Here is a 20,859-nt window from a genome sequence, read left to right as displayed (position 1 = left end):
TCAAAATTCCTGTTCACAAGACTTTGTCCTCTTTGGCAGGAAAATGTTAGCTGTTCTGATATATTTAGTTAACACATAGTACAAAAAGTGTACCCTTTGACTAATGTGGTAACCCATTGAACATTAACAGAATTAAAACTCAGATTCGTGACTCTGAATCAAATAATTTAGAGCTTTGTTTCTGCATTCCAATTATTGTGCAACAAGAAAACTTAACCAGAGGTTTGGTACCCTTTTGAAATATATATTCAGTAGTGCTGGTATGAGGAAATTGTAACTATATAGTTTCCCACCATCTGGCTTTTTGAATGTTCTTGATATTTTAAGCATGTTAAAGTTTTGATCAGAAAAGATGAGGGATTTTTAACAGACCAGGACAATGTGTCTGTATAAGAGATCACAAACAAATCTCAGTAATTTACAAGTTTTATTCTGAGAATGCTAATGATGTTGAAAATCCAGTTTCAACTCAGTACACACTATTTTAGTGCCTTATTGGTGTCAGCCATTGCTGTAATCTTATTCTCTTTGTGTGATGCTTCACTTCCCCACTTTTTTATATAATAATTTTATTAAGATGTAATTTATATGTCATACAATTCTTCCTTTTAAAATACACAATTATGTTCTTTGTAGATACATAAAGTTATGCAGCCATCACTACAATTTCATCTTAGGACATTTTCTTCTTTTTTTCCTTACAGGTTTTATTTATTTACTTATTTGACACAGAGAGAAAGAGAGAAAAAGAAAGAGAGAGAGAGAGAATGCAAAAGCACAAGCAAGGGGAACAGCAAGCAGAGGGAGAGGGTGAGAGAGACTCCCCAGTGAGCAGAGTGCCAGACATGGGGCTCAAACTCAGGACCCTGCGATTGTGACCTGAGGTGAAGCCAGATGCTTAACCAACTGAGTGACCCAGGTGCCCCAATTTTTATAAGATTTTCATTACCCCTTCTAAAAAATGCGATACCCATTAGCAGTTATTCTTTATTTCCCCCTCTGCTCAGCTTCTGACAACCACTAATCTACTTTCTGTCCCTATTTGCCTGTTTCCAGAATAATCTTACTCCATTCCATATAAGTAAATCATACACTCTCTGTCCTTCTGTTTGTGTGTGTTCCCTTCTTTGGCTTAGCATAATGTTTTCAGGGTTCATCCATATCGTGGTATATATCAGTTCTTCATCATCTTTTTATTTCTTTTTATGAAGATACTTCATTTTCTTTATCCATTCATCAGTTGATGATCATTTGGGTTGTTTCATTTTTGGCTACTATGAATAATGTTGCTATGACCATTCATGTATAGGAAGGAGGAAGTGAGAGTCCTCATGCTACTAAATCAGCAGGCAAAAAGGAAGATAACTGTGCTGTCTGGGTGATTGATCCTGACTACCAAAGGGAAATTGGATTACTACTTCACGGTGGCGGTAAGGAATAGTATGCCTGGAATACAGAGTTTGATATCTTTATGTAAAGATGGAAGTAGGTTGTGAAAAAGAATGGTATCCATAATTTACTTTAGAATTTTTCATTATAGACAATGATGCATATGCATGATTGTTCATTAGCTTTAATTCAGATGCCTATGGAAATAGCATTTGATCCAACTAAATTATGATTATATACCTCACAAGAGTTCATGAAGACCCTTCAGATACACAGACACACACTGGAGGCTGGAGGGATGCGTGGGTGGCTCAGTTGGTTAAGCATCAGACTTCTGACTTTGGCTCAATCCATGATCTCAGGGTCCTGGGATTGAGCTCTGCACTCAGCAGGATGTCTGCTTGAGAGTCTCTTCCTCTGCTTCTATCCCTCTCCCAACTCACACTCTCTCTCTCTCTAAAACAAATAAACCTTTAGCTGGGGGGAGGGGGTTTGGGAGAAGGGGGTGGGGTTATGGACATTGGGGAGGGTATGTGCTTTGGTGAGTGCTGTGAAGTGTGTAAACCTGGTGATTTACAGACCTGTACCCCTGGGGATAAAAATATATGTTTATAAAAAATAAAAAAATAATTTAAAAAAATTAAAAATAAAAAAATTAAAATTAAAATAAAAAAAAAAGAAAAGCTACACTGGAGTTACTTTGCATAAGGAAGATTAGAGTTATTTCCTTTGGTCAGATTAAGAGTGCTATTTGTGGGTTAATGGAAAACATCATTCAGCATTTCTGCCCCTGCATAAACAAATAAATAGTGTCTAGGGAATCCAGATACATAACACACTTTGGGGTGGGACTCTCGGGCATAGCTTTGACTCTGTTTTGTGTCTAAGGAGTTAACAGAAGAGTCTGGTGCCAAGGTTCCTGCTAGAAAGCTAGCCGAAGGCTGTCTCTAGCAGCATTTAGTGAGCAAGTGAAGTGATCAAAGAATCCTTCTCAATATGCATTAGAGTGATTAGCTGGACAAAAAGATAAGATTTTATTGATTTTACTACTCACCTACTTGCTATAAATACATGAAAATGTAGCAGAATTCTGTCTGTGATGCTTTTGTTGTAACATATTAACTGATCATGAGATAATGGGGGAAAGAAACGATGACCTTCATCTGCCTCTATTCGCTGGCAGAACAGATAATCAAACATCACAGTTGTGAACCACAAACATGCTTAGCGTCAGTTTTTAACAGGTGGGAGAACATTTTTCCCACTGGCTCATCTACAGTTTCTTCATTTTTTTTGTTCTAGATTTAAGATCAGTAAGCCTTGTTTGAACGTATGGTTACGTAATGTCCCAGACTGTGGCTATGGGAACATGTATATGTATATTTATAAATACATGCATATATGTATATTTGTGTATATATGTGTGTATATACATAAATACATGTAACATAAATGTATTTGCCTAAACAGATAAGCATATTCATATATGTGTGGGTATGTATGTATGAAGAAAGAGAGAAAGAGAGGAAATTTCCCTCAGATCATTTTATTATTCATATTTATATGCCCAGTGACTGAGACACTGCTTAGAATGTGGTAGATGTTCATAAAATGTGTGTTTAAGGAAAGGTTATTTAAGATATAGCTGATTTTATTCAAGTCATTACTTGAATTCAGTACTGTTTTTCTTGCTTAAAAATACACTTTAGCTTAATGTGAGTTGAAAGACAGTTATTTTTACAAAAATGTATTTTTTTTTACATTTTTTACACTAAAAATGTAAATTTTTTTCTCCATGACCATATGGTATCATTTTAAGGAAAAATTTACTTTTTATATTTACCAAATAATTTTAGCTTGTAGATCAACACTGAGTGTGAATTTCTCTTATTATTGAGAACCCATTTCTCCTGGTCAGTGAGACCTACAACTACCATCTACAAGCAAATGGAACTGTTTATGTATAATGTGAAACTATCTCTCCTCACAATAAAATGTAATTCAAGGGCTATACTGGGCCATTTTAAAATTTAAATGAAGGTATTAATATTCTAAATCTTCAGGGTCATAAAAACAAAAACAAAAACAAATCGAACTTCATACAGAGGGTAGTGATTATTTTGTTGTTGTTAAGATGCCAATAGTAATGCCCAGGGACAAACTTGTTGAGATGAGTGATTTTGGTTTTAAAATATACTTTAAAGAGAAAGACAAGAATGAAAGAAATCCAAGACATACAGAATTCTAAGTCAGCAGATGAGGAAGCATAAAATAATAATGAGGATATTTTCTATTTTTATAGCTCTTTGCAATGTAAAACAAGACAAGCAATAACAATAAAAATTCCCAATCTTTGTGAAGAAGAATTATAATTGAAATTCCCAATGAACTAATCTATACTATGGGAATGTAGAGATAAGAAGGGGTAAAAGATGGGGCGCCTGGGTGTCTCAGTGGAAAGCCTCTGCTTTTGGCTCAAGTCATGATCTCGGGGTCCTGGGATCAAGCCCCACATCAAGCCCCTGCTTGGCAAAGAGCCTGCTTCCCCCACCCCCTCTGCCTGTCTGTCTGCCTACTTGTCATGACTCTCTCATTTTCAAATAAATAAATAATCTTTAAAAAAAAAAGGGGTAAAAGAAATTGCTGAAATAGAGAAACAGTGATCTCTAATGCAATTTTGAGTATAACAACAATAACAAAATAATGAGAAATATGGCTGGGAACCTGGTCCTTTAGAGAAAATCTTTCATATTTTTCGATTTGGGAGACAAGAGCAGATGAAACCAAAATATATTTATTTTCTAGGTTTGTGTTCATCACATGTTAAGGCTTAGAACTAACAACACAACCTACACTGGATCCAAACAGAAAGCCTGAGAAAAAGCAAATTAGTCAGAAAGAAAACAGGGTGTATGAAAGCAGAAGTAAAGAAGAGAGAAATAGTCCCACATTATAGATATTAAGCACACTGCTCAGATTAAGCACACATGGTTTTACAGATACTCCAAAAAAAAAAAATAGTAGCAGAAGTCAGGATTTATGAGTAAATATAGAGAATATTCATTTTTTCCCAATCATTTGTAAGCACTCAATCACCAAAAACAAACCAAAAACAAATATTTTTTTCACTTAAAACTGTTTAACTGCAGAAGCTTGGATCCTCACCTAATACCATTTTAAAGTTTTTATACAGTCAGATAAATACATTTTACATGTGATGTAAGAATCCTAATTTCATGCAAATTTCTTTCAGCTAAAACTTTGCTCTAATATACATCCCATTCTAGAAATATAAAATATAAAAACACAGTATCATTCATTATGTAGAATAACCAATTCTCCAGCCTCTGTACAAAAGTCCTGCTGTCTCTCAGTCCTGATGTGCTGCCAGGAAACATGAAGACGGGGTGGAAAGTTGAGTACACAGTCTCTCAATGACATTCCCACAAGAAAACCAAAAAGAATAGTTAAATGGAATATTATGGAGCTCAGCCAACAACTCCCCACAAAAGCTTAAGGAATCAGCAAAACAGTTATCAAACTTAGCTGCCTGTGGCCTGCTGAATAACTCTTTATTTGTGATAACACTGTCACATTCCTGAAAAATCTCTTGCTCATTTGTCTCAGTTTTGCTTCTCTGTCCCATCGTGAAAGTTTGGCAGTTCAAAAGAAGCCATGTAAAGAATGGTATCAAGCTCTACTATGAGACTTTCTTTAGTTATTGAAAGTTGAAGGATCTCCACATTAAAGGGGATCTTGGTATGATGAAATAGATGATTTGGTGAAGGCACCAAGATAATTATCTCAAGTCCATGAAGCTGGAGCTGATCCAGAATAACTTTTAGATTGATCTGGTGACTGGAATCTGAGGACCACACAAGTACTTCCCCAGTCTTTCCAGAGCTGAAGAAACACAGATGCCGCATGGAAAGAACATAGAAACCTTCCATAGTCATCATAATCAGCTCTTGCTCTAACTAAACCTGGGCTGAAACCAAGTTCACAATCCCAGAAATCTCTTTCTTGATGCTCTAATCAATTTATAGAAGGTTGAGCTGAACTTTAAAGTACATATTTTGTTTATGGATTAAGATCGAATGCAGGTGATTTGTTAAAAATATCAGTAACTCAACAAAATGAGTTAGTTTTTCTTTTAGAAGATATGAAAATAAAAAGGCTTAAACACAAATTGAGAATAATTTCTAAATGATGTTAAGAAAATCCATCACAAGGGCGCCTGGGTGGCTCAGTGGGTTAAAGTCTGCCTTCGGCTTGGGCCATGATCCCCAGGTCCTGGGATCAAGCCCCATGTCAGGCTCTCTGCTCAGAATGGAGCCTGCTTCCTCCTCTGTGCCTGTATCTCTGCCTACGTGTGATCTCTGTCTCTCAAATAAATAAAGAAAATCTTAAAAAAAAAAAAAGGAAAAAAAGAAAATCCATCACCATGTGATGCATATTCGATTAAGCCTGGACTTTTTTTTTTATTAAATTTTTCTTTGGTTTTATTCAATGTTCATTTGAACAGAATAGTCTTTCTAGTATTTCTCTCACTGACAACACTGCTAGGAAATGCAGGAAGAGAAATCACCTTTGCCAAAATCAGATTATGTGCATTAGGGCAGGGAGAAGATGTAAATCCAAATAGTCTTATGCTAAATTCAGTGTGCTTTCTGCTAAGTCATGTCTATCTTTTTTTTTTTTTAAAGATTTTATTTATTTATTTGAGAGAGAGCATGAGCGAGGAGAAGGTCAGAGAGAGAAGCAGACTCCCCATGGAGCTGGGAGCCTGATGCGGGACTCGATCCCGGGACTCCAGGATCATGACCTGAGCTGAATGCAGTTGTCCAAGCAACTGAGCCACCCAGGCACCCAGTCATGTCTATCTTTAAGAGAAAAAGAATAAACTTTTTCTTTTGCTTTTACTACAGATATGAATTCAAGTTCTGATTCTAGATCAGATTCATGTTATAGTAAAAAGAGATAGAATGGAAAAGGCAAGTCATGTAAAAGGTAACTTGATAGTCTTATTCTTCCTTCCAGCACATCCAATTCTAATTTCATTGCTTTCTAGTACAGGACCTTTTATAATGTAAAATTCAATTTTATTTTTTGCTTGGATTCCCACACCTGGAAGCCACTACCTCATGTAGAAATGGATCCAAAGATACTTAGGACAATGACTTCATCTATTTCTTTTGCTTAAAAAGTGGATTTTTTTCCAAGTAATTAGTCTACAGTAAATATATCATAACATAATTATTTTCAATTTAATAAGAGTTTGACTAATAAAAACAAGATTGAGCAATTATTCAGTTGATCACCATATCTATAAATTCTACTCCCAAGTTGTATATCGATCTATTCTTTGTCAGTTTTTACTATGACTTTAATCCTAGCCATTTTCATACCCAAGTTGGATTTCCTGCAATAGCCTTCTAATATCCCTAACTGCATTTTCACACTGCTCTAACCCAGTTTCTACAAACAAAAGTTCTGGATTTTAAAAAAGTCTATTTCAGAGGATGTCAGTATTTAGTAGAATACTTCAATAACTTTCTCTTTTATATATGTTAAAATCTATATTCTCTGAAATCGCCCCCAAAATATCCTGACTAGTATTTTAATTTTGTTACTCTACTTTCTTCCTTCATCCATATCAACTTTCTTTGACTTTTTTAAAATCCAAATCTTCACCTAAATTCTAGCTAATTAGCATATGTGTGGTATTGACTGCAGGAGTGGAATTCAGTGATTCATTACTAACATATAACACCCGGTGCTCATCCTAAGTGTCCTCCATACTAGTACCCTTTACCCATCTAGCTCATCCCCCAACTGTCTCCCTCCATCAACCCTTAGTTTGTTCTCTATAGTTAAAGAGTCTCTTATGGTTTATTTTCCTTTCTCCATTTCTCCCCCTCCCATATGTTCTGTTTTCTTAAATTCCACATATGAGTGAATTCATATGGTATTTTTTTTCTCTCACTTTTTAACTAAGCACAATACACTCCAGCTCCATCTGTGCCATTGTAAATGGCAAAATTTTATTCTTTTTCATGGCCGTGTAATATTATATATATATGTATATATATATGTGTATATATATATATATATATGTATATATATATATATGAAATGATATATATATACCACTTCTTCTTTATCCATTTATCAGATGGACATTTGGGCTCTTTCCATACTTTCATTCTTGTTGCTAATGCTACAATAAACACAGGATGCTGCATGTACCCCTTCAAATCTGTATGTTTTGTATCCTTTGGGTAAATACCTAGCAGTGCAATTACTGAATTATAGGGTATTTCTATTTTCTAACTTTTTGAGGACACTCCATTCTGTTTTCCAGAGTGGTTGCACCAGTTTGCATTTCCACAAAAATGCAAGAATTCTCCCCTTTCTCTGCATCCTCGCCAACAACTGTTGTTTCTTGTATTGCTCATATTAGCCATCCTGACAGTGGGGCACCTGCTTGATCTATCCAAAGGTTTTATAAGCCAATTGTGGTGAATCCTTGATAGTCTTGTGACATTATATTTGTAACTGGAAGAAAAATATAAAGAAATTAATAAAATTTTGCTAAAGTTAGTCTTGGGTACACATTCTAAAAACTAAACAATCTTCAGTCCAAAGATATTATTGTTATATGAACTCTGGTCTTTGCATAGGATTTTAACAAGTATCGTGGGGTTAATGAAAAAGAAATATAGTATTAACAGAATATGGTTAAATGCAGACATAGAAAAAATTAAATATACCTGTTATTAATTTAAGCCTATTTTTTCCCAAGAAGGAAGTTTGGTACTATATGAAATATCACTTTCAGGATATTTCAAAGATCAAGTTAGTGATGACCCAAGATTGTGGGAAAAGATCCACTGAAAGGTTCTTAAACATGAATGCTAACATTTTCTCATACGGTGCACAACACAACCAATGATAATCCTCTAGAAAACACTAGTACTTATGAAGGATCACTAATGACTGTTCTTAAAGCACTGAGAAGCTCTTCACTTGTCATTGTACTGATGTTCCCCTCCATAGCAGCTCCTTTGATCTTCATATGGAGGATGTTATTATGCTGATCAGGAAACATGGGAAGCCCCACAAAGGGACCCCATGATAAACAGCTTCATAGATCCCATTTATTCCACCATGAATGAGAAGCGTTTTGGTTTGGGGATGACCTAGTTCGGGGTTAGAATTAGCAGTGGGTGAAGATTTCACTGTAATAGGTTAACAGGATTCAAGAGAGAGAAGGGGAAGACTTATGGGATTAGTCACCAAAAGAGACAGTATTTTCTACAAAACCTAGGCACATCATTACTGCAGAAAACTGTATCCCAGAAAAAGGAAGCCTTAATTCCTTCTGTGTTGTCTGAATTTTTTTTTAATTATAGGACATATGAATCTGTAATAAGTAATGACCACATCTTTAATTGCATCATTCAAAACTGAGGTAAAAATGAGAAACACTTAACAATTGTTAAATAAGTTGAATTTATTGATAAACAATTATTCATTTTATCCATCCTCCAACTCTACAGCTTTAATTTCCCATAATCTTACCAAGATTATTCTAGGGTATCCAATCATGGAGCTGAGTATTTGTTCCTAATGTGGCCAGTTTCTTTTCTTTCTATCTCCATAAAGCCTGTGGAAGGCACTGCATATATTTCACAATTCGAAGGATAATGACATTTTAAGGTTGTAGAGTTATTTATAAGTTATGCACCTACCCTGCCTTAGGTGGTAATTGAGATAAGAATATATAGATGATTCTTTCCATAGTTTGGCTATTGTGGACATTGCTGCTATAAACATTCGGGTACACGTGCCCCTTTGGATCACTACGTTTGTATCTTTAGGGTAAATACCCAATAGTGCAATTGCTGGGTCATAGGGCAGTTCTATTTTCAACATTTTGAGGAACCTCCATGATGTTTTCCAGAGTGGCTGCACCAGCTTGCATTCCCACCAACAGTGTAGGAGGGTTCGCCTTTCTCCACATCCTCGCCAGCATCTGTCATTTCCTGACTTGTTGATTTTAGCCATTCTGACTGGTGTGAGGTGATATCTCATTGTGGTTTTGATTTGTATTTCCCTGATGCCGAGTGATATGGAGCACTTTTTCATGTGTCTGTTGGCCATCTGGATGTCTTCTTTGCAGAAATGTCTGTTCATGTCTTCTGCCCATTTCTTGATTGGATTATTTGTTCTTTGGGTGTTGAGTTTGCTAAGTTCTTTATAGATTCCAGACACTAGTCCTTTATCTGATATGTCATTTGCAAATATCTTCTCCCAGTCTGTCAGTTGTCTTGATTTTGTTAACTGTTTCCTTTGCTGTGCAAAAGCTTTTGATCTTGATGAAATCCCAATAGTTCATTTTTGCCCTTGCTTCCCTTGCCTTTGGAGTTGTTCCTAGGAAGATGTTGCTGCGGCTGAGGTCGAAGAGGTTGCTGCCTGTGTTCTCCTCAAGGATTTTGATGGATTCCTTTCGCACATTGAGGTCCTTCATCCATTTTGAGTCTATTTTTGTGTGTGGTGTAAGGAAATGGTCCAATTTCATTTTTCTGCATGTGGTTGTCCAATTTTCCCAGCACCATTTATTGAAGAGGCTGTCTTTTTTCCATTGGACATTCTTTCCTGCTTTGTCGAAGATTAGTTGAACATAGAGTTGAGGGACTATTTCTGGGCTCTCTATTCTGTTCCATTGATCTATGTGTCTGTTTTTGTGCCAGTACCATGCCAGATGACAGCTTTGTAATAGAGCTTGAAGTCCGGAATTGCGATGCCACCAACGTTGGCTTTCTTTTTCAATACCCCTGTGCCTATTCGAGGTCTTTTCTGGTTCCATATAAATTTTAGCATTATTTGCTCCATTTCTTTGAAAAAGATGGATGGTACTTTTATAGGAATTGCATTAAATGTGTAGATTGCTTTAGGTAGCATAGACATTTTCACAATATTTATTCTTCCAATCCAGGAGCATGGAACATTTTTCCATTTCTTTGTGTCTTCCTCAATTTCTTTCATGAGTACTTATAGTTTTCTGAGTATAGATTCTGTGCCTCTTTGGTTAGGTTTATTCCTAGGTATCTTATGGTTTGGGGTACAATTGTAAATGGGATTGACTCCTTAATTTCTCTTTCTTCTGTCTTGTTGTTGGTGTAGAGAAATGCAACTGATTTCTGTGCATTGATTTTATATCCTGACACTTTACTGAATTCCTGTACAAGTTCTAGCAGTATTGGAGTGGAGTCTTTTGGGTTTTCCACATATAGTATCATATCATCTGCGAAGAGTGATAATTTGACTTCTTCTTTGCCGATTTGGATGCCTTTAATTTCCTTTTGTTTTCTGATTGCTGAGGCTAGGACCTCTAGTACTATGTTGAATAGCAGTGGTGATAATGGACATCCCTGCCGTGTTCCTGACCTTAGCGGAAAAGCTTTCAGTTTTTCTCCATTGAGAATGATATTTGCAGTGGGTTTTTCATACGTGGCTTTGATGATATTGAGGTATGTGCCCTCTATCCCTACACTTTGAAGAGTTTTGATCAAGAAGGGATGCTGTACTTTGTCAAATGCTTTTTCAGCATCTATTGAGAGTATCATATGGTTCTTGTTCTTTCTTTTATTGATGTGTTGTATCACATTGACTGATTTGCGGATGTTGAACCAACCTTGCAGCCCTGGAATAAATCCCACTTGGTCGTGGTGAATAATCCTTTTATTGTACTGTTGAATCCTATTGGCTAGTATTTTGTTGAGTATTTTCGCATCTGTGTTCATCAAGGATATTGGTCTATAGCTCTCTTTTTTGATGGGATCCTTGTCTGGTTTTGGGATCAAGGTGATGCTGGCCTCATAAAATGAGTTTGGAAGTTTTCCTTCCATTTCTATTTTTTGGAACAGGTTCAGGAGAATAGGAATTAGTTCTTCTTTAAATGCTTGGTAGAATTCCCCCGGGAAGCCATCTGGCCCTGGGCTTTTGTTTGTTTGGAGATTTTTAATGACTGTTTCAATGGGTCTGTTCAGGCTTTCTATTTCTTTCTGGTTCAGTTGTGGCAGTTTATATGTTTCTAGGAATGCATCCATTTCTTCCAGATTGTCAAGTTTATTGGCATAGAGTTGCTCATAGTATGTTCTTATAATAGTTTGTATTTCTTTGGTGTTAGTTGTGATCTCTCCTCTTTCATTCATGATTTTATTTATTTGGGTCATTTCTTTTTTCTTTTTGATAAGTCGCGCCAGGGGTTTATCAATTTTATTAATTCTTTCAAAGAACCAGCTCCTAGTTTTGTTGATTTGTTCTATTGTTTTTTTGGTTTCTATTTCATTGATTTCTGCTCTGATCTTTATGATTTCTCTTCTCCTGCTGGTCTTAGGGTTTCTTTCTTGTTCTTTCTCCAGCTCCTTTAGGTGTAGGGTTAGGTTGAGTACCTGAGACCTTTCTTGTTTCTTGAGAAAGGCTTGTACCGCTATATATTTTCCTCTCAGGACTGCCTTTGTTGTGTCCCACAGATTTTGACCGTTATATTTTCATTATCATTTGTTTCCATGATTTTTTTCAATTCGTCTTTAATTTCCCGGTTGACCCATTCATTCTTTAGAAGGATGCTGTTTAGTCTCCATGTATTTGGGTTCTTTTCAAACTTCCTTTTGTGGTTGAGTTCTAGCTTTAGAGCATTGTGGTCTGAAAATATGCAGGGAATGATCCCAATCTTTTGATACCGGTTGAGTCCTGATTTAGGACCGAGGATGTGATCTATTCTGGAGAATGTTCCATGTGCACTAGAGAAGAATATGTATTATGTTGCTTTGGGATGAAGTGTTCTGAATATATCTGTGATGTCCATCTGGTCCAGTGTGTCGTTTAAGGCCTTTATTTCCTTGTTGATCTTTTGCTTGGATGATCTGTCCATTTCAGTGAGGGGAGTGTTAAAGTCCCTTACTATTATTGTATTAATGTTTATATGTTTCTTTAATTTTGTTATTAATTGGGTTATATAGTTGGTGCTCCCACATTGGGGGCATAGATATTTAAAACTGTTAAATCTTCTTGTTGGACAGACCCTTTGAGTATGATATAGTGTCCTTCCTCATCTCTTATTATAGTCTTTGGCTTAAAATCTAATTGATCTGATAGAAGGATTGCCACTCCTGCTTTCTTCTGATGTTCATTAGCATGGTAAATTCTTTTCCACCCCCTCACTTTAAATCTGGAGGTGTCTTCGGGCTTAAAATGAGTTTCTTGGAGGCAACATATAGATGGGTTTTGTTTTTTTATCCATTCTGATACCCTGTGTCTTTTGACGGGGGCATTTAGCCCATTCACATTCAGGGTAACTATTGAGAGATATGAATTTAGTGCCATTGTATTGTCTGTAAGGTGACTGTTACTGTATATGGTCTCTGTTCCTTTCTGATCTAGCACTTGTAGGCTCTCTGTTTGCTTAGAGGCCCCCTTTCAATATTTCCTGTAGAGCTGGTTTGGTGTTTGCAAATTCTTTCAGTTGTTGTTTGTCCTGGAAGCTTTTAATCTCTCCTTCTATTTTCAATGATAGCCTAGCTGGATATAGTATTCTGGGCTGCATGTTTTTCTCATTTAGTGCTCTGAAAATATCATGCCAGCTCTTTGTGGCCTGCCAGGTCTCTGTGGATAAGTCAGTTGCCAATCTAATATTTTTACCATTGTATGTTACAGACTTCTTTTCCCAGGCTGCTTTCAGGATTTTCTCTTTGTCATTGAGACTTGTAAATTTTACTATTAGGTGACGGGGTGTGGGCCTATTCTTATTGATTTTGAGGGGTGTTCTCTGAACCTCCTGAATTTTGATGCTCGTTCCCTTTGCCATATTGGGGAAATTCTCCCCAATAATTCTCTCCAGTATACCTTCTGCTCCCGTCTCTCTTTCTTCTTCTTCTGGAATCCCAATTATTCTAATTTTTTTCGTCTTATGGTGTCACTTATCTCTCGAATTCTCCCCTCGTGGTCCAGTAGCTGTTTGTCCCTCTTTTACTCAGCTTCTTTATTCTCTGTCATTTGATCTTCTATATCACTAATTCTTTCTTCTGCCTCATTTATCCTAGCAGTGAGAGCCTCCATTTTTGATTGCACCTCATTAATAGCTTTTTTGATTTCAACTTGGTTAGATTTTGGTTCTTTTATTTCTCCAGAAAGGGCTTTTATTTCTCTCGAGAGGGTTTCTCTAATATCTTCCATGCCTTTTTCGAGCCCGGCTAGAACCTTGAGAATTGTCATTCGGAACTCTAGATCTTACATATTACCAATGTCTGTATTGATTAAGTCCCTAGCCTTTGGTACTGCCTTTGTTCTTTTTTTTGCGTTGAAATTTTCCATCTTGTCATTTGTCCAGATAAGAGTACATGAAGGAGCAAGTAAATACTAAAAGGGTGGCAACAACCCCAGGAAAATATGCTTCAACCAAATTAGAAGAGATCCCAAATTGTGAGGTGGGAGAAAGGGGATCAAAAGAGGTTCAAAAAGGAAGAGAGAAAAAAAAAAGAAAAAAAAAAAGAAAAGAAAAGAATTAAAAAAAGAAAACAAATAAGAAAAATATAAAAAAGAAAAAAATATATATTAGATAAACTAGTTAAAAAACGTTAAAAAAGAAAAAGGTAAAAGTTAAAAAAAATTTAACCAGAAGGCGAGAAAAAAAACAAAAAATGAAAATGAAAAAAATTAAATTAACTGCAAGACTAAAAAAAATCATAGGGAAAAAGCCACGAGTTCTGTGCTTTGCTTTCTCCTCCTCTGGAATTCTGCTGCTCTCCTTGGTATTGAAACCGCACTCCTTGGTAGGTGAACTTGGTCTCCGCTGGATTTCTTGTTGATCTTCCGGGGGAGGGGCCTGGTGTAGTGATTCTCGAGTGTCTTTGCCCCAGGCGGAATTGCACCGCCCTTACCAGGGGCCGGGGTGAGTAATCCGCTCGGGTTTGCTTTCAGGAGCTTTTGTTCCCTGAGTGCTTTCCGTAGAGTTCCGTAGGACAGGGAATACAAATGGCGGCCTCCTGGTCTCCGGCCCGGAGGAGCCGAGAGCCCGGGGCCCCACTCCTCAGTGCGCCCTCAGAGAACAGTGCCCAGTCACTCCCGTCTGCCTGACCTCCGGTCGCGCTCCAAGCTCACCGAGCCTGCGACCGGTTCAAGGTCACCCCGAGCTGCGAGCTCACTGTCGGCTCTGTCTCTGCAGCCAGCTTTCCCGTTCCAATACCCGCAAGCTCTGCGACACTCAGACACCCCCGATCCTTCTGTGACCCTGCGGGACCTGAGGCCACGCTGACCCCGCGTGGGCTTCGCCCAGGTTTAGCCTCTGGAGCGATGTCCCTCAGCAGAACTGACTTTTAAAAGTCCTGATTTTGTGCGCCATTGCTCCGCCGCTTGCCAGGAGCCGGCCCCTCCCCCCGGGGTCTATCTCCCGTCACTTTGGATTCACTTCTCTGCCGGTCCTACCTTTCAGAAAGTGGTTGTTTTTCTGTTTCCAGAATTGCTGTTCTTTTCGATCTGCGGTTGGATTTTCAGGTGTTTGCAATCTTTAGATAAGCTATCTAGCTGATCTCCGGCCAGATGAAGTAGTCTCAGCCTGCTACTTCTCCGCCATCTTGCGAACCAGCTCTTCTTACTCTTTCCATTATTTGGTTATTGTTGATAATGCTACTATATACATAATGGTGTGTGTGACCCTTCAAATCAGTATTTTTGTGTTCTTTGGGTCAATATCTAGTAGAGTCATCCCTGGATCATAGGATAGGTCTATTTTTAACTTTCTGAGGAATCTCCATACTGTTTTCCACAGAGGCTGCCCCAGTTTGCATTTCCATCAACAGTGCAAGAGGGCTCCCCTTTCTTCACATCCTTGCCAGCACCTGTTTTTTCCCATGATGATAATTGTAGCCATTCTAACAGTTGTGAGGTAATATCTCATTATAGTTTTGATTCATATTTCTTGATGGTGAGTGATGTTGAGCATCTTTTCATGAGCCTATTATCCTTCTATATGTCTTCTTTGGAAAAATGTCTATTTATGTCTTCTGCCCACTTTTTACTGGATTACTTTTTGTTGTTGTTGTTTTTGGTGTTGAGTTTTGTAAGTTCTTCACACATCCTTCAATTCTTCAATTTCTTTCATGAGTGTTCTATGGTTTCTGGAGTACACATCTTTTACTCATTTGATTAGATTTATTCTTAGGTATGTTATAGTTCTTGGTGCATTTATAAAGGGAATAGATTCCTTGATTTTTTTTCCAAATGCTTCATTATTGGTAAATAGAAGTGCAACAGATTTCTGTACATTGATTTATATCCTGAAACTTTGCTGAGCTCATGTATCCGTTCCAGCAAATTTTTGGTAGAGTCTTTTGTGTTTTCTCCATAGAGTACAGCTGATCTTCAAAGAGTGAAAGTTTTAATTTATCTTTGCCAATTTGGATGCCTTTTATGTCTTTTTGTTTGCTGATTGATGAGGCTAGGGCTTCTAGAACTATATTGAACAGCAAGCGGTGAGGGTGGACATCTGTGTCATGCTCCTGACCCTAGGGAAAAAGATCTCAGTTTTTTCCCATTGAAGATATTAGCTGTGTGTCTTTTGTCTATGAGGTTTATGACGTTGAGTTATGTTCCATCTGTATCTACTTTGTTGAAGTTTGAATAATGGTTGTTGTATTCTGTCAAATGCTTTTTTATCTATTGAGAGGATCATGTGTTGTGTATCATATTGATTGATTTCAAAATATCGTGCCACCCCTGCAGCCCAATGAATAAATCCCATTTGGTCATAACAACTAAATCTGTTAATGTGCTATTGGATTTGATTTGCTAGAATCTTGTTGAGAAGTTTTACATCCATATTCATCAGAGGTATTGCCCTGTATTTCTCCTTTTTAGTAGTGTCTTTGTCTGGTTTTGGAATCAAGGTAATGCTTGCCTTGTAAAATGAGTTAGGAAGTTTTCCTTACATTTCTATTTGGAACAATTTGAAAAGAACAGGTATTATCTCTTCTTTAAATGTCTGATAGAATTCCCCTGGGGAGTCACCTGGAACTGACCTTTGTTTGTTGGTAGAGTTTTGATTACGATTCAAGTTCTTTCCTGGTAATGGGTCTGTTCAAATATCCTACTTCCTCCTTTTTCAGTTTTGGTAGTTTGTATGTTTCTAGGAATATATCCATTTTTTCCAGATTGCCCAACTAGTTGGCATATAATTTTTCATGATATTCACTTATTATTGTTTGTATTTCTGTGGTGTTGGTTATATTCTTCCCCTTTCATTTGTGATTTTATTTATTTATTTGGGTCCTTTCTCTCCTTTTTTGATAAATTTGGCTAGAGGTGTATTAATTTTATTAATTCTTTCAAAGAATCAGCTCCTATTTTCATTGATCTGTTTTTTTTTTCTATATTATTTATCTCTGTTCTAATCTTTATTATTTCTCTTATTCTGCTGGCGCTAGGATTTACATGCTCTTCTTTTTCTAGCTCCATTAGGTGTAGGGTTAAGTTGTGTATTTGAGACTTTTCTTGCTTCTTGTGGTAGACCTGTATTGCAGTATACTTCCCTCTAATGACTGCTTTTACAGCATCCCCAAAGCATTCAACTGTTATATATTCATTTTCATTTCTTTCTATCTAAAATGTCTTCTTTAATTTCCTCTTTGACCCATCCTTTCCTTAGTAGCATGCTCTATAACTTCCATGTATTTGTGGTCTTTCCACATTTTTTCTTGTGGTTGACTTCATGTTTCCTAGTATTGTGGTCAGAAAAGATCTCAATCTTTTTGTACTTCTTGAGGCCTGATTTGTGACCTAGTATGGGATCTTTTCTGGAGAATGTCCCATGTGCACTTGAAAAGAATATGTATTCTGGTGCTTTAGGATGAAATGTTTTGAATGTATCTGTTAAGTCCATCTGGTCCAGTGTGTCATTCAAAGCTATTGTTTCCTTGTTGAGCTTTTGCTAAGGTGATTTTTCCATTATTGTGAGTGGGATGTTAAGGTCCCCTACTGTTATTGCTTTATTATCAATGAGTTCCTTTATGTATGTTATTAGTTGTTTTATGTATTTTGGTGTTCCAAGTTGGGGGCATAAATATTTACAATTGTTAGATCCTCTTGTTAGATAGTCCCCTTTATTATGATATAATGCCTTCCTTCATTCTTTGTTACAATCTTTGGTTTAAAATCTTATTTGTCAGGGCGCCTGGGTGGCTCAGTGGGTTAAAGCCTCTGCGTTCGGCTCAGGTCATGATCCCAGGGCCCTGGAATCAGGTCCCTCATTGGGCTCTCTGCTCAACAGGGAACCTGCTTCCTCTTCTTTCTCTGTCTGCTTTTCTGCATATCTGTAATCTCCATCTGTCAAATAAATAAATAAAAATCTTAAAAATCTCATTTGTCTCATATATGTATTACTTCTCTGTTTTTTGTTTTTGTTTCTGTTTTTTTTTTAATTCATTTGCATGTTTAATATTCCTCCATTCCCTCACTTTCAATCTGCAGGTGGATTTGGGTCTAAAATGAGTTTCTTGTAGGCAGATTACAGATGGGTCTTGTTTTACAATTTTAGCCCATCACCTTCAGAGTAATTATTGATAGATATGTATTCAGTGTTATTTCATTACTTGTTTTTTTCATTGTTTCCTGCAATTATCTCTGTTCCATTCTAGTCTTGTCACTTTTGGTCTTTCTCTCCCACTCAATGAGTCCCCTTTATTATTTCCTGCAGGGCTAGTGTAGTGGTCACAAACTCCTTTAGTTTTTGTTTGTCCTGGAAACTCTTTACCTCTCTTATTCTGAATGACAGTCTTGCTGGATAAAGTATTCTTGGCTGCATATTGTTCCCATTCAGTTTGTTGAATATAGCATGCCACTGCTTTTGGTCTGACAAGTGTCTGTGGAGATCTGCTGCAAATTCGATTTGTCTTCCCTTGTAGATTAGGGATTTCTTTACCCTCTCTGCTTTCAGAATTCTTTCCCTATCTTTATATTTTGCAAATGGTATTACAATAAGTCTTGGTGTTGACCTGATTTTGTTGATTTTGTTGGGTGTTCTCGCTGCCTCCTGGATTTGGATGTTTGTTTCCTCCCTCAGATTAAGGAAGTTTTCAGCTATACTTTACTCAAAATAATCTTCTGCCCCCTATTCCCTTTTTTTCCCTTTGGGATTCCTATGATATGAATGTTAATACACTTTCTGCAGTCGGTGAGTTCCCAAAGTCTACATTCATGTCCAATATTTTTCTTTCCCTATTCTTTTCAGGTTCATTATTTTCCATAATTTTATCTTCGATATCACTTAGTCATTCTTCTGACACTTCCATCCTTGTGGTCATTACATCCGGGTGGTTTTGCATCCTGTTTAGAGCCTTTTTCTTTTTCTTTTTCTTCCCCCCACCTTTAGTCTGACTAGCTCTTATTTGTGTGGTAAGGGACTCACTGGTATTTTGTATGCTTTTCCTGATCCCAGCTACTATCTTTATGATGCTTATTTTAAATTCCAGTTCAGGCATATTACTTATATCTGTGTTGATTAGATATTTGGGTGTGATGTCTTAGTGTTCTTACTTTTAGGGTGAATTTCTCTCCACATTTTATATAGGTCTCTGTCTTCTCTATGTTAGGAAAAACTGTTTTGCTTCCTGCTCCTGAGAATAATGGTTATATTAAGAAGAGGTCTATACTGTCCAGGGCCTGGTGCTTCAGGGAGTGTTTCTGGTGTATGCTGTGTGCATTCTAAGCTACAGTTATTTTCAAAATGTAACATTTGTAGCTCCCATTTTTTTTTAGATATTTCTTAGTTGTGATATTGTCACATATGTATAATTTTTTTAAAATATAGAAATGTCATTCCTGAGTTTTTTCTCTTCAGAAGAACCTGCTCCCATATGTAGGGGCCTACAACATCAATAATCTTTTTATTATTATCTCTCATAGTTCTGGGTGTCAGCTGAGCTCAGGCAGTAGGTTCTTTGCATTGATTCTTGGGTTTCTCAGTGGGTTATAGTTATATAATGGCTGAGATATAATCATCCAAAGGATCTTCATTGACACATCTAGTGATAATTAGGGAATACTCAAGTTGCTGCTATTTGTAGTCACATTTTAAAATACCATAAAAGAATCTCTTTAATTAACATATAATGTTATTTTTTCAAGGGTACATGTCTGTGATTCATTCTAACATAATTTACAGCACTCATCATAGCACATACCCTCCCCAATGTCCATCACTTTATAATCTTTTGGAAGCCAGCCCCAGAGGTACTAAGCTATTGTAAAATTCATGAAATAGTCACATTAAATACACACTAAAATCATTAAGAATTGTGCATTTAGGTCTTCACATGTATTGAAAATTTTAATAAACATTCTAACATATTTATTACTAGATATTTTAGATGAAAGATTTCTTAAACATGAAAAAGGGGCCCAAATTTTTAACAATAGATGGTATATCAGATTTTGGTCAATTGCAGTATTCTGAATGACATTATTGACCTGATAGCACAATAGCAAAATCTTGGAACCTGTTATATTGAAATAATATGTTTATTTAATTAGCATATTTTTTATTCAGTATAATTAATACATGAAAACCATGTTGTGAAATATCAAAAGATGAAGACATGTATAAATGTCTAAATTACCATCATTTGATGTTCTGGGTGTTCTTTCAGAATTTTTCTTTTGTGTTTGTACAAATTTATGTGTATTTTATTTTATTTCCATAAGAGAGTATCATGCTTGTGTTTTTTCTGGAACTTGTTCATTTAGCAAAGTGATGTGGGGAACATGCAACAATATTGCCTGTAACAAAATCTTCTGTGTAATTATTGTATACATTATGTCTTTCATTGGAGGTATGTTTGATAGATATTTAGGTACTTCTGGGAATATGATGTGCATTAACATGTGCATGTGTATTTCTACATGACTAATTCCTAGAGGTAGAAATGCATGGTTAAGCAGTATGTTTACATTTTATTTGAGGGTGCCTGGGTGGCTCAGTGCATTGAGCTCTGCCTTTGACTGTGGTCGTGATCTTGGGTTCCTGGGATCGAGCCCCACACTGGGCTCTCTGCTCAGTGGGGATACTGCTTCCTCTTCTCTCTCTGCCTGCTGCTCTGCCTACTTCTGATCTCTCTTTCTCTCTATCAAATAAATAAATAAATAAAATCTTTTAAAATAATTTGTATTTGAAAGCCTCATTCTGCATTGTACTTCATAAAATGTTTTCTCAGACTCTTTTTCTTTTCTTTTTTAGCAGAAGGGCATTTTCTTAATTTGATAGAATATTTATCTACAGTAAGGCAATACCAGGGAATATTGGTGAAACAGTCAAAGGTTTTAACTGAGATTGTGAAGGAGACTAGAATGATCACTATTCTACCTCAATTCAGTATTGTATTTGGGGTTATGGACATAAAATAAATTTTTATA

General features: G+C 36.6%; 1 pseudogene across 1 annotated transcript; it reads right to left on the bottom strand.

Annotated features, from left to right (window-relative positions):
- Positions 1-4,759: 4,759 nt before the first annotated feature.
- LOC309863875 (UDP-glucuronosyltransferase 2C1 pseudogene) lies at positions 4,760-5,345 on the bottom strand (annotated as a pseudogene). Its single transcript has one exon. The product of its transcript is annotated as a UDP-glucuronosyltransferase 2C1 pseudogene (transcript).
- Positions 5,346-20,859: the final 15,514 nt, after the last annotated feature.

Source organism: Mustela nivalis (assembly GCF_964662115.1).
Source record: "Mustela nivalis genome assembly, chromosome: 4".
NCBI lineage: Eukaryota > Metazoa > Chordata > Mammalia > Carnivora > Mustelidae > Mustela > Mustela nivalis.
The sequence above is the reverse complement of the archived record's forward strand: the minus strand, read 5'-3'. Positions and strand labels throughout refer to the sequence as shown.